Below are 12962 nucleotides of genomic sequence, written 5' to 3'. Positions count from 1 at the left end.
TAGGGCTGTCAAAAAAAAAAAATTCGGTACAGTTCGGATTCGGCCGAATTTGGGCCTTGTGGGTTCGGTACGTGCCGAAGTCCGAACTCCCCCACTTCGGATCTGCTCAATTCAGTGGGAATTCAAAGTTCGGAAACAAATTCGGCCGAATAAAGCCATTAAAAACACAATCGTGCCTTTCCGCGGCTCTGGGGGGGGCATTTTTGGGCTTAGAGGTCCCAAACTTTTGGCAGAGCTTCAAAGGACGTTTATTGAAAGACTCCCCAAGTTTTGTAAAGATTGGGTCAGGGGGGGCTGAGATATGGGCCCTGAAAGGGGTCCCCCCACCCTTAATGTGCATCTCTCAGCAGAGCTTGCCGCCCACGCACAAAGCTCCCAGCCCCGACAACAGCGGAGAAATTAGCAAAACAACTGCAAACGCAACCTTGTTAAACAACACCTTTGCAACACACAACTGAAACCTCCCCCCTCAAACCAGGGAGCGAGAGACTCGAGGGGGAACACACACCCCAGGCAGAACCGACGAAAGCCCCCTTTGGCTTCCCCCCCACCCACAGAAACTGCTCCCTCCCCACACACACACAGACTCTGCTTTCCCCCACACACACACACATACACAGGAGAAAAATTATAGATTAAAGCCCCCAAAGGGGTCTTACTGTGGCTGTCTTCTGTTCCATCAAGAGGGGCTGTAATCCAAGATGATTCCAATTAGGCACGGAACATTTTGCTCTGGAGAGGAGATGCACACAGGATCGGCTGCTCCATTCATCCCAATAGGGGAAAGGGGAAAGGGGAAAGCCCATATCTTGGGACCCCCTGACCCAATGTTCACAAAACTTGGGGGGTATCTTAAGAACACTGGTCTGAAACTCCGCTCAAAGTTTGGGATCTGCACCCCAAAAAATGCACCCCCTGCAGCCATGGAAAGAGAAAAGGGGGGAGGCGATATTTCTGCCCCCACTGAACCCATCTTAACAAAACTTGGGTAGTATCTTAAGAATAATTCACTGAAGCTATGCTAAAGGTTTGGGGGCTATATCCCCAAAAAAGTGCCCCCTGCAGCCACATAAATGGAAAAGGGGGGAGGGAAAGGGGGGAGAGCCCATATCTCGAGACCCCCTGACCCAATGTTTACAAAACTTGGGGGGATCTTAAGAACACTGGTCTGAAACTCCGCTCAAAGTTTGGGATCTGCACCCCCAAAAATGCACCCCTGCAGCCATGGAAAGAAAAAGGGGGGAGCCCATATCTCGGGACCCCCTGACCCAATGTTTACAAAACTTGGGGGGTACCTTAAGAAGCTTCATCTGAAGTTCCAGTGAAAGTTTTGTGTCTGTACCCCCAAAAATGCGCCCCCTGCAGCCACAGAAAGGAGCGAATGTGCACAAGCACCCCACACACACACACGAGGATTTCGCTCGCTCTCTCTCCCTCCCTGGCTGGGCCGCACATCAGCTGATTCCTCCAGTACTCAATCCTGACTGATTGGCCAGAAGAAGACCCAGCTTGGCCACCGATTGGCCGGGGGAGGAGAATGCTGCTTACTGACGGTTATGCTGCTTACTGACGGCCAAATTTGCCGAATTTATTCGTGAACTCCCGAACTCGCTGAATTCGGCCCCCCGGTTGCCCGCCAGTTTTGAGTTCGGATCCGTCAGAACAGAAAAGCACCGAATCAGGGGAAATTCGGTTGATTTTCAGTTCGGGCCGAACCGAATTGACAGCCCTAGTACCAAGGCGATCACCTTGGATGCCAGCCTGTGCCTTAGCTGGAGATGTGCCAAGCCAGCATTCCTCATGGTGACAATAGACTCTGGGTCTACTGTGGCCCACCTCAGCAAGAAATAGCCCTCAGCCTCTGCCCAGCAGAGAAAATAAGGCGCCTGCAGGAGGCCAACACTAATACCTCCCTGTAGGCCTGCCTTCACCCTCCCGTGCAGCACCTGTCTGTGGGTAGGCATGGCAGGCAACAGCCCTGGGTGGCACCATGCCAATGCTCCTGGGCATGGCAGGCACAGCCTTTCCCCATTGATGGATTCAGAGTTGGGGGCAGGGCTGCCGTGGCAAGCCTCAGCCCCGGCCCCAGTAAGGGTAGCCTGAGTAGTGGCAGCTTTTCCGCAGCATTGTAGGTAGGGGCCTAAAAGCCCTCAGGCTTGCTCTGGGAGACAAAGCTGGACCTGAGGGGTGTGAGTTCAAGTCCCACCTGCTGAACAGTTCATGTATTGTGCAGCCAAGTAATGTACAGCTGCATGGAGGCTAAGCTCCTCATGCAAGGTTGCCAGCTCCGAGTTGGGAAATCCCTGGAGATTTTGGGGGTGGACTCTGAGGAGTGTGGGGTTTGGAGAGGGGAGGGACTTCAATGACCTAGAGTCCAATTGCCCAAGTGGTCGTTTTCTCCAGGTGAACTGATCTCTCGCACCTGGAGGTCAGTTGTAATAGCAGGAGATCTCCAGCCACCACCTGGAGGTTGGCAACCCTAACCACATGGCAAGATAGGAAGTCTGTGCTTAAGGTGGCGGTCCATTGCAACACATTTCTGTGTAAACATACCTAGTATTGGACTGCAAATCAGAGCATACTTATACATTATAGATGATGGCGGCTATGGCCCAGCCATCTTGTTATGTCTAGTAGAAGAAATGTATATTGTAACACTGTCACGTTCAGCATCTCTCCTCCTCCTTTCCAATCCATTTGGCTGCTGCTTGCAGGGGTTGAAGAAATATCAGCTATAAGAACCTGTTGCTTTTACTCGGTGTTTCCAGAGACACTGTAGGCTGTTTACAGTCAGCCATATACCCCCATCACATCTAGATAGGTACTCAACTGTCTGACAGGGTTTCACAGCATATCTAGTGTGATCGTTTGGATTTTTTTAGCATAACATCTAATCATGGCAACAAAAAAAAAGAACAGTTTCTCATTCCAGAATGCATAGTTTCCTTAAACATGAGGCAGAATTTTGGCCTTTGTTGTGAGAGATGGTTGGTTACAAGCAAAGATAACTAAGACATCAGACTCCATTGTATTATACTGCCCTCTAGAGATAAAAAATGGAATGTCCTTTCTTTTTCACATAGAAAAGCAGTACCAGAGAGCTGATCCTAATAAGGGATGTAGTGATTATTTAATGGTGCTTTTCTTCCCAGTAATAAGTAAGCCAATTTGTTTGTTTCCAGGTCACAAGATATGGCTAAATTGTAATGTAGAGGAAATGTATATTTCAAAAATAAGCATAGGTACAAATCAACATATTGCTGTCGAAGGCTTTCACGGTCAGAGTTCATCGGTTCTTGTAGGCTATCCAGGCTGTGTGACCGTGGTCTTGGTATTTTCTTTCCTGACGTTTCGCCAGCAGCTGTGGCAAGCAACTTCAGAGGAGTAACACTGAAGGACAGTGTCTCTCAGTGTCAAGTGTGTAGGAAGAGTAATATATAGTCAGAAGGGGGTTGGGTTTGAGCTGAGTCATTTTCCTTTGCAGGGCTTGATATCATAGGACTTGATATCATCTCCCCACTGAGCTTCTTCCCCTTCCCAACACTGCCCTGGAATTTCCCAAGCTACAGCTCACAACCATATGCAAGGTTCTGCTTGGAAATAGTAGCAGTGTATCATTTTGTATAATGCATCTTAAGAGGAATGTCCCAGAGGGAATCTTTTTGCTAGGGGCCTATTGTACCTCTTGACAGACCTGTTTCACTGTGGAACCCAGCTTGATGTACTCTGCAGGCTGTATATGTTCAGGCCACTGAGCTCTCTTTAGGCAAAGAAGGAAATAGCGGTATGCAGCTTCAGCCCCTACACAGACTAGAACTGGTGCCTGCAACAGAAATAGTATTACAAGAGCTTTGTCAGAGTACAGTCAAGATAAATTTGGTACAACTGTTTTATGAGCAAGCTACAAGGATTATTATATTCCAGCTACAACGTATCACACTCCTCCCTCCAGCCCAGTTCATAAGCTCCACATTATCTCCAGCATTGGGAACCTTGATATTGTTTGTGGAGAGATATTTTGTCTTCAATAGACAGCAGAATACTTTTAATAACAGTTGGAGTCCTGTAGCAATGGAAAGATGCCTTCTCCCCCCTCACCGCAACCGCACAGACGGATGACTGTATAAATATGAGAGGGTTGCTGAGAGCTATACAGCAGAAGCATTATTCACTGAATTTGGAAGGCTTTATCTATGTCCTCAGGGCTTTTGGGTAATGTTTTTGTTTGTTTTGTATCAGCAATATGCTGACACTTGCCCATCGATTAACTTTATTCTTAAAAGCAGGATTTTGCCCTACAGAACTGACTAAAGACGATGGCTAATGTATTATAAAATGACACCCAAACTGGAAAGGAATTGTATGCTTAGCAGGATCCTGCCTTGATTTTCATGCCAAAACCAAGTGTCAAATTTTAAAAATCCTTCCTACCCACCCAGTCCCCTTTGCCATGGGGATCACCCTTCTCCCATGGTGCCATGCAGGCTTTCTCTTTGGTTACTGGAGGATTTGCTTTCCTTTTTAAGGAGGTATTATGCTGCTTATCATTAACCCTCACCACCTATGGCATCTATCTCTACAAAGAGTTCATCTTCATTAAAGGGCATTCCCATTGACCATATGTAGCTCTGCAGGAGAAGCATGTTCTTCCCTTAACTCTTTATTCAAAATCACCAACTTGCCAGATTTGGGTTACAATTCTCAGCAGGTGACTTCACTTTTCCTGTAACGGCCATGATCCAAAGTGTCATATGTAAAGATAATGGACCTTTTGACCTCCCTTTTTCACGGCAGTTCCTGAGGCCCAGCTGATTCTGAAGTTTTGGGAATCCTCTGGAGTGGGGGTCAATATGGTGAAATGGACTACAAGTGGAAAGGGAAACTGGCAACTCCTTCCCCTGTGTGCAGAAGCACATTCCACTTGCATATGAGGATCTTCCATTTGTCTTGGCCACTGTTAACTCGCATTGATTTTAAATACCTCTAAATTTATTTCTAGGGGTGCCAGTCAATTTTGACAAACTCAGATTTTTTAAAACTTTAATTTGAGCACTCTGGATTGGACCCTAGGAGCTCTGAGGTCTGATTCTGTTCTGAAATGGTTATCAGTTCCAGCCCTGATCACATGTTGCGCATATAATCCTCATGTATATGCATACACCTGTTTGTAAGCGCCAACTAGCATTCACTTTGCAAATGAAACCAAGAACGACTATCGGGATAAATGAGGGGTTTCACTAATATGTGCACGCATTGAAAGTAACATGAGAATTAGTCAACACATGTATAAAGAAAAATCAGGGATACTGACCATGGATTGTACATGTATTCATTGTAACTCGTGAACAGGCTTCTGTCTTAACAGCTTCCAAGCCCTGTTGTAGTTTTTATGCTATAAATGGGCACTCCCAACCCTGTCTATTCAATTTATATTACTTACCAAAGATTGGGGACAGCAAGAAGGGCTCAGTTTGTCGAGATGACAGTCACAGACACTGAAATAGAAGGAAAGCATATTCGGGTTTTAAAGTTAATTTTTTATTTCCGTTTTACACTGTTAGAATGATAAGGGCATATCTGCAGGCAAGTGAATGGAGCAGAACTACATCTGCATTTAACTGAACACTGAGTTTGGGTTGGGGAGAGTGGATCAAGGTGGCTATTTAACTAGATTTATCTTTGCTGCAATCCAAGGTGTTTTGCACGGAATCTCTCTGTCTCTCTCACTGTGCTATTCCACCATGACTGATGATTTCAAGTGATTCACTGTTAGAAAAATGAGTTAACTTGCAATATCCATATCCCCTCTGTAAATCATCTTCTGTCTGTCTACATCTTGGTAACATGTGTACTGAGCAATACTGCACTCAAAAGATATGTTCCAAAGGGATAGTTATGCTAGTCTATTGTAGCAGAATTAAACAGTGGCAGATTAAAGCCCGACAACTTTTATTCTAGCATGAGCTCTTGTGAGTCAGACCTCACTTCTTCAGATGCATATTGGAAGGAAATCATTTTGCACATATTTATAAAGAGCAGTACAAGAGGGGAGAGGAAGAGTTGGGGCCAAGAGAGGCTTGGTGTGGAGCCTGTCATAAATCTTTCATGTGTGGAATGGATTGGAATATTACACATAAATGAGAGTGGTCAGAGGTTCCAGACTCTCATGGGGTACAGATAAGCAAAGTAAATGAAAAAGAATGAACAACAATAAATCAAGGAAGAGGCAGCCTGCCCTGAAGCATAAGGAAATTAACATTAGTAAAGGGTTATAGTATGATAAAACATGTTAAGAAGAGCCAATTAAAAGTTTCTCAGAAGTAGGTCCTATTGAGCTATCAGAAATTATAGCAAGGAAATCCAAGTCTCTGTTTAAGCCAGGGTGAGAGGTAGTGTTTAATTATTTGATTATTTCTAATTTAGCACTTTTGCACTGTATATTCCTTTACAGATTTTTTTATTTGTTTGGTTTTCTGTAGAACAGTGACTTTCAGATCTGCATCTGTATATTCAGGCAGATTAAAATGTTCCCCTACTGGTTTCTGAATGTTATTTTTTTCTTATGTCAGATTAGTATGCTTTCTCACATGGGAAGTGTCCTATTGGTTTAATGTAGAGAGTGGAAGGGCATATTGTCAGCACATGGTGGCATATATTAAACTGGATGATGTGTGAATGGATGCACCCAGAATGGTGATGTTATTAGGTCCTGTAGCAGTATTGCCTGAGTATATATAGGATGTGCCTGAAGTATATGAAGATTTATACCTGTGACATTCTTTTTCTCCAGTGAAAACTGAGCAGGAGACGCTTCTTAAGCCTTTTTTAGGACATTGTTGTAAATCATTTTCAATCAAACTCAGCTCTACGGTTAAAAGTGAAGATCATATTCCAACTTGCATAATAGGGATATTAGTGGACTACATTATTCTGTAGAATTAATTCAGCCTCTGCCTCCTTCCCTCCATTCAATATGGGGATAATAACACTACACCACACTGTTCTAATCCACCCTCTAGGCCATATAAACCTCAGTCTGAAACATACACACCTCATGTGCAATATGAGCATAATAATATTGGCCAGTTTATTTTTCCACTTTTAGCTCAAGAAGTATTAGTAGGGTAATTTTTTTTTAATTTGAAAGAACAAAAATGTCAGACTTTTAGTTTTGGGGTTGGGGAACAAGCTGCTGCCACATCACTATAGCAATACTGTCTCTTATAAACTATCTTCCCCCACCCCACCCCTTTAACAAAAGGTAGTCATAGAATCGAAAAAAATCAGGAAATCCAACCTGCAGACAAAGAAACTGTCAACCAAGTATTCTCTTATGAGTAAGATTGCCAACCTCCAGGTACTACCTGACTCCCCCCTTAATTATTATAGAAACCTCCAGGTACTAGCTAGAGATCTCCTGCTGCTACAGCTGATCTTCAGCTGATAGAGATCAGTTCATCTGGAGAAAATGGCTGTTTTGGCTATTGGACTCTATGGCATTGACGTCCTTCCCCTCCCCAAACCCAAATTTGCAAGATTTGCAAGGCTGTCAAAGATAGGACATTTTGGAGGACTTTCATTTATAGGGTCGCCATGAGTGGGAAGTGACTTGATGGCACTTAACACACACACACACACAGGACATCACAGGCTCTGCCCCAAAAATCTCCAGGTATTTCCCAACCCAGAGCTGGCAACCCTACTTATGAGTCCAGATAGGTAGCAATGTGAGTCAGTAGCAGCAATAATAAACAGCAGTCTTGCAGCATTTTTAAGACCAACAACATTTTATTCCAGAATAAACTTTCATGAACTGGCACCCAGGAAGTAGACTGAAAAAATGAGCCTCAGTCATGTTGGTCTTGTTAGTCCTAATGTTGGATTATCTCTTGTGACTATGACCACTGAACTTCTGGCTGTCGATATATATGGCACATTCATAGGGCTGCCAACCTCCAGGTAATAGCTGGAGAGCTCCTTCCATTATGACTATTTTTTAGAATAGGGCATTTTCTGATTAAAAAAAAAACAAACAAAAACAGTGGTGATGCCTGCCAACCCGCTGATGATGCTTCAGTCTCCACCCCACTTCACTTTCCCAGCTCTGCCCACCAAAGATTCAGACTGGATCAAAGTGAAGTTTTCAAAATTACCACGAACCCTTTCAGATTTAAGTCATCGTGGAAAAAAGCCCTTTATCAATCATGATTATTAATGCAACAATGTATTTAAAGGGGGTATGGGTAACTTAAAGACTATCATTTAAGATGTTCATTATGAGCAGATGAAGCATTCTGAAATTAAAAATTACTGTTCTTAGACAACTTATGTTTCTGATGCTCATAGACATTTGAGCTCGGCAATGGGGCTACAGAAGTAAGTCATTTAATTGAAGATCCATCATGAAAAATGACAGCCCTGTTGTGGAAAGCTGGCTACATCTTAAGATGAAGGTGATGCTTCATCGTGCCGGTGTGGTATAGTGTTAGACAAGGACAGGAGGAACACAGGTTCAAATCTCTGCTTGGTCATGATGCTTGCTGAGTAACACTAACCAATCTCCCTCAGGGTAAGATAAAATAGGGGAGAACTGTGAATGCCACCCCTGAGCTCCTTGGAGGATGGGCAGGGTAAAAAAAAAAAATGAAAGAAATGCATGAGATCTGGTGCAGGGCAGTAGATCTGTTGCTCTGTAGAATTCTCTTCCAACCCTCAGCTGGGCTTTGCCATAGTCCTTGGAGGGGCATGCCACTTTGGACCATGCCCAGTAAGACATTCAGTGCTGGATGTATGGTTTCCAAGGGCATTTAGCCTGTTGAAACACTCTACATGTCTCTCCTTCCCTGTCAGAGGGAGTCTGGTCTGGGACAGTAGATCTGATCTCCTGTAAAAGTGACTGTTTGCCATCACTTGTGTATATGTAAATAAAGCAACCATTACAAAGATGCCCTTACTTCTCCAGTGTTCTCTTATCCAAAGGAAACTAAACTCGGCACACAGGAACCCCTAGAACCTCACGGCTCAGGGAAATAAGAAGGGCATAGAAGTGCCTTCAAACACTGAGAAGGGCAAAAGACATGTTCCAAGAAGAACTGCTCAGGTATCGTTTAAAGTAACTGCAAAAGTGCAAGAGTATGAGTTTCCTCCTTAAAAGTCTAGGGTTCACTGTTGCACAATTGCCATTTATTTTAATGGGGACCCAGACAGGAGTTTTTCATCAGCCCGGCCCTGAACCATGAGATTCTCCTGCATCATATTCAATCACGAAAGACTGTAAAAACTTCTAGCTTCTCACAGAGAAGGGATTCCATTCTATGGGAGTATCCATGTTTTCGTTGCAGGCCCATGCATCAGCAGTGCCAAAATCTTTGAAATACAATTAACTTCCCATAAAACCTAGAAACAATAGAACTTCTTCTACCATGCAAGCTCTCGCTCTTGAAGAGGAAGAATCCCCCACAAAAGCTTCAGGCATTCTGATGAAAAAGAAATAACCAAATACCTCTGAATATTTAATTATCTATGCTGGAAATGAGAAACAGGTGTAATTAAACTAACACTTTTTAAATTAAGTGACCCCTCTTGACCAGCCATCTGTGAATAATTCAGATTTTTTTCTCCCATTATTACTGTAAAATTAAAACTAGGGGATATAAATGGTGAGATCCTCTTTAACTATCTTTAAGCACCAGCAATATATATTTTCCACCAGTTAAAATCCTTAATGATACCAAAAAAACCTGTCAAGCATAACTCCCCCAATTCATTTGCCTGAAACCATCAATATTTTATCATGCACTTGCAGTTGGCTTTAATTTAACAGTCCAGGTTACTAATCAAACAAAACACCCAAGTCATTAAAAGTTAGCGTGCCATTTAGAAAGTGCATTTCACGTTTATTAAAATATCTTTCATGGAGCCATTAGAAGGCTAAAGTTTTAATTACAATCAGATATTTAGTTCTACTTCAGTTATGCTTTTGGCACTCTCTTGCAACTGCCTTGATTAATCTTCCGGACAGAGCTCATCCATTACCTTCTGAAATTATTTTCCTCTTTACTTCTTCATAATTCATCTCTTCCCCCCACCCCACCCCACCCCACCCTACTCTTCTCCAAACATGTAAAATGCATTAAGAAGGTGTGTATCATACCTTCCTGGAAAAAAAGTCCTTAGAACAGATTCCATTTCAATTGCAATTTGTTCTCCAAAGCGCTACAATAGCAATAATTCAAAGAAAAGTGCAGTGGGTGGAACATAGATACAGTTCTTTGTTGTAATTTTAATTTTTGAACTGTTTTCTTGGATAAGAAAAACTCACTCATCCCCCACCCCCCGCATATTAAGTTTTTATTATTTTCAGTTGTGTTGTTTGCTGGGCCTGTCAGAGAATACCTTGAATTCCAACACGCGTCTCTCAGCTCATTTTCTCCTGAAATATAATCATCACTGGCTTCACCAGTACCCATTTGAACTATGTTTTTTTTTTCCTGTTAAACAAATAACCCATAACACAGCAATTAAAATATGATGCAAAGTAATTTGGATAAACAGCAAGCATATCGTGGAAAATTGGCCTGAAAGTTCAATATAGTCATTCTTAATTTCAAAAGGGGGAATTAGTTAAAAATAAGAGGATTAGATAAAAGTAACCTAAAATGCAATCAAGGGGGTCAAAATCCTTTAAGAGGGTTACAGGCTATCTAACCCTATTATAACGGAGGCCCTAATAAAATGCATACCACAGATTAGAAAAAAGCACAAATACACTTCAAAGTACTCCAACATGGTTAAATAGCACAGCCAAAGAAGCTGTGAAAACTTCACTATAAAAGAATGCAAAGTCTGGCACAATAAAGATAAGTGCTTGTTAAGATAAAAAAAGAAAAAAAATTGAGGAGCAAATAACTTGCAAGATGGGGGTGTATTTACAGGAACACAGCAGGAGCAGCCAGAAAACTAGCCAGTGAACCTGGAGGAGCGCTGAAGTTAAATAGGCTAATAATCGCAGAGATACCAATAAAAGAAGTACTTGTATTAGACTTTGTGACAGGCCTTTTCTACCAACTGAGAGGACCCACACGACTTCTTTATGATTTGGGGGACCAGGTTTGTTTTAAATTGTCGACCTTCCCCTCAGTTACAAGATATTCTTGGGGGAGCAATGAGTTTGCTGCCGTGAGGTAAGTTTTGTGGTGAGCAAGTAGAACACAGAGGTCCTTTATGCATGGGTACTTTCACTCACGTTCCCTCCCCCCCATCTGTCTTGGTTGTTCCTTGAAGTTATGCATGAGTTTTCCATTCATTAGAGATTACCTCGCTGCCAGGCCCTCACAAATCCCAGGACTTCCCGTCCCTCTGCTAACCCAATTCTTCCATCTCCCCTGAGCTCAGCCCGGGTGAAATCCCCATGCATAAGGCAAAGCGCAGGGCACAGAAGATTGGTTTCTCTCACAGCAAGCAGTGCAGCCAATTGCAAAGCAGTGTGTCGAGGGGCGGGGAAGCCTGTTATATTAGGTGCTTTGGAACACAGGCAGGATAATGTTGCTGGAGTCGTCTTGTTTGTGTGCATCCTAGAGGCACCTCGTTGGCTACTGTGTGAACAGACTGCTGAACTTGATGGACCTTGGCCTGATCCAGCAGGGCCTTTCTTATGTTCTTGTGTTCTTATGCTCGTTGGCTGACAGACCCAAAGCTATCACTGCACTCTCCCTGAGGCAGATCTGAACGGCCTCCTCCTGGGCTTCCTTCCACCATTCCACCTCCCACCCCGCAAAAGGTGACTGGAAGCTGCAGCAACACTCCCATAGGATCAGCGGAGTGGCTGTTCTTCCATTCAGGGGCCCGACAGTCTCCTGTCCATCACAGACTTCATTGTAGGAGATACTGAAGAGAGAGAGAGAGAGACACTTACATTTGATTTTTTTTTTCATGCTGTGTAGCAGGAGTCTCACGTCTTGTTGAACCTGTAGGCATTTTCAGAATGTTGAAAAGTTAATGGGTTCCAGACTTAACTGGAGCCCAATTTGCTGGAGCCGGGCAGGAGTGAGGCTTGGAGGGTGAGGAGCTTGCAGCGGGGCGGTTGCGGGACACGCCGCCGCCCAGCTGGGTCACTCCTTGAGCCGGGCGGGCAGCTCAGAGGGCTGCCACCCGGCAGCCAATCACCTCTCACCCCAAGTTTTAAAAGGGGGCCAATGAGAGCTGCTGGCTGTCGGGACAGGTAGGAACCTGAGAAACGGACCGGAGGTAGTTTTCACTCTGGTTCGTCTGGTTAGTATTTAAAGAAGAGCCAGCCAGGGGAGGCTTCAGTCCATTGCCGGCTTTTGTCCCTCCCTCCCTAAGTTTGGATTTGATGTTAATTAATATATATTTGTTATGTACTGGTTTATTGTCACAACTTATCTGGGGTGAGCATCGGCCAGGATCTTTTCCGGAGGAAAGCGGTCTGCGAACCCCTTTCCTCTGCTATGGGGAATCCCAATAAGGGATTTCTGCGAGAGACACGGTAGTAAGGCAGGCCAGTTCTGGGGCAGCCAGAGTGGTCTCTCCCTAGGTGGCGATGGGATTTAACCGAGTGGCTCACGCCCAGGTATGTCCCATTACTGCCATTCCCAGCTATTCCAGCGGGATCGCTGGAGTAGGAACAACATCAGTCCACATTGGGGTCGGCAGATGTTCGGGATCCTGACCCAGATGCTGTGCCAATCCTTACAGCTGTTTATAGAGTTAAAATAAATAAGTTGTGACCGGTTACCGCCACAATACTTCTTCTTCTGAGTAAGTTGTAGTGTTTTCTTTGACTCCTGATTATGGTTTTATTTATCATTAGCCGACCCTCCCAGATAGCCTTGCACTAGAAAATGGCTGCCATGGGAGGCAGAACTACTCACAAAATGGTTGCCACAGAGGGGCAAATCAACAAAATTCTAGGAGGATGCTTGGCTTGAAACCTCGTATGATGG

This window comes from Euleptes europaea, chromosome 6 (genome assembly GCF_029931775.1).
Source record: "Euleptes europaea isolate rEulEur1 chromosome 6, rEulEur1.hap1, whole genome shotgun sequence".
Taxonomy (NCBI): domain Eukaryota; kingdom Metazoa; phylum Chordata; class Lepidosauria; order Squamata; family Sphaerodactylidae; genus Euleptes; species Euleptes europaea.
Note: the sequence above shows the minus strand (reverse complement) of the source record.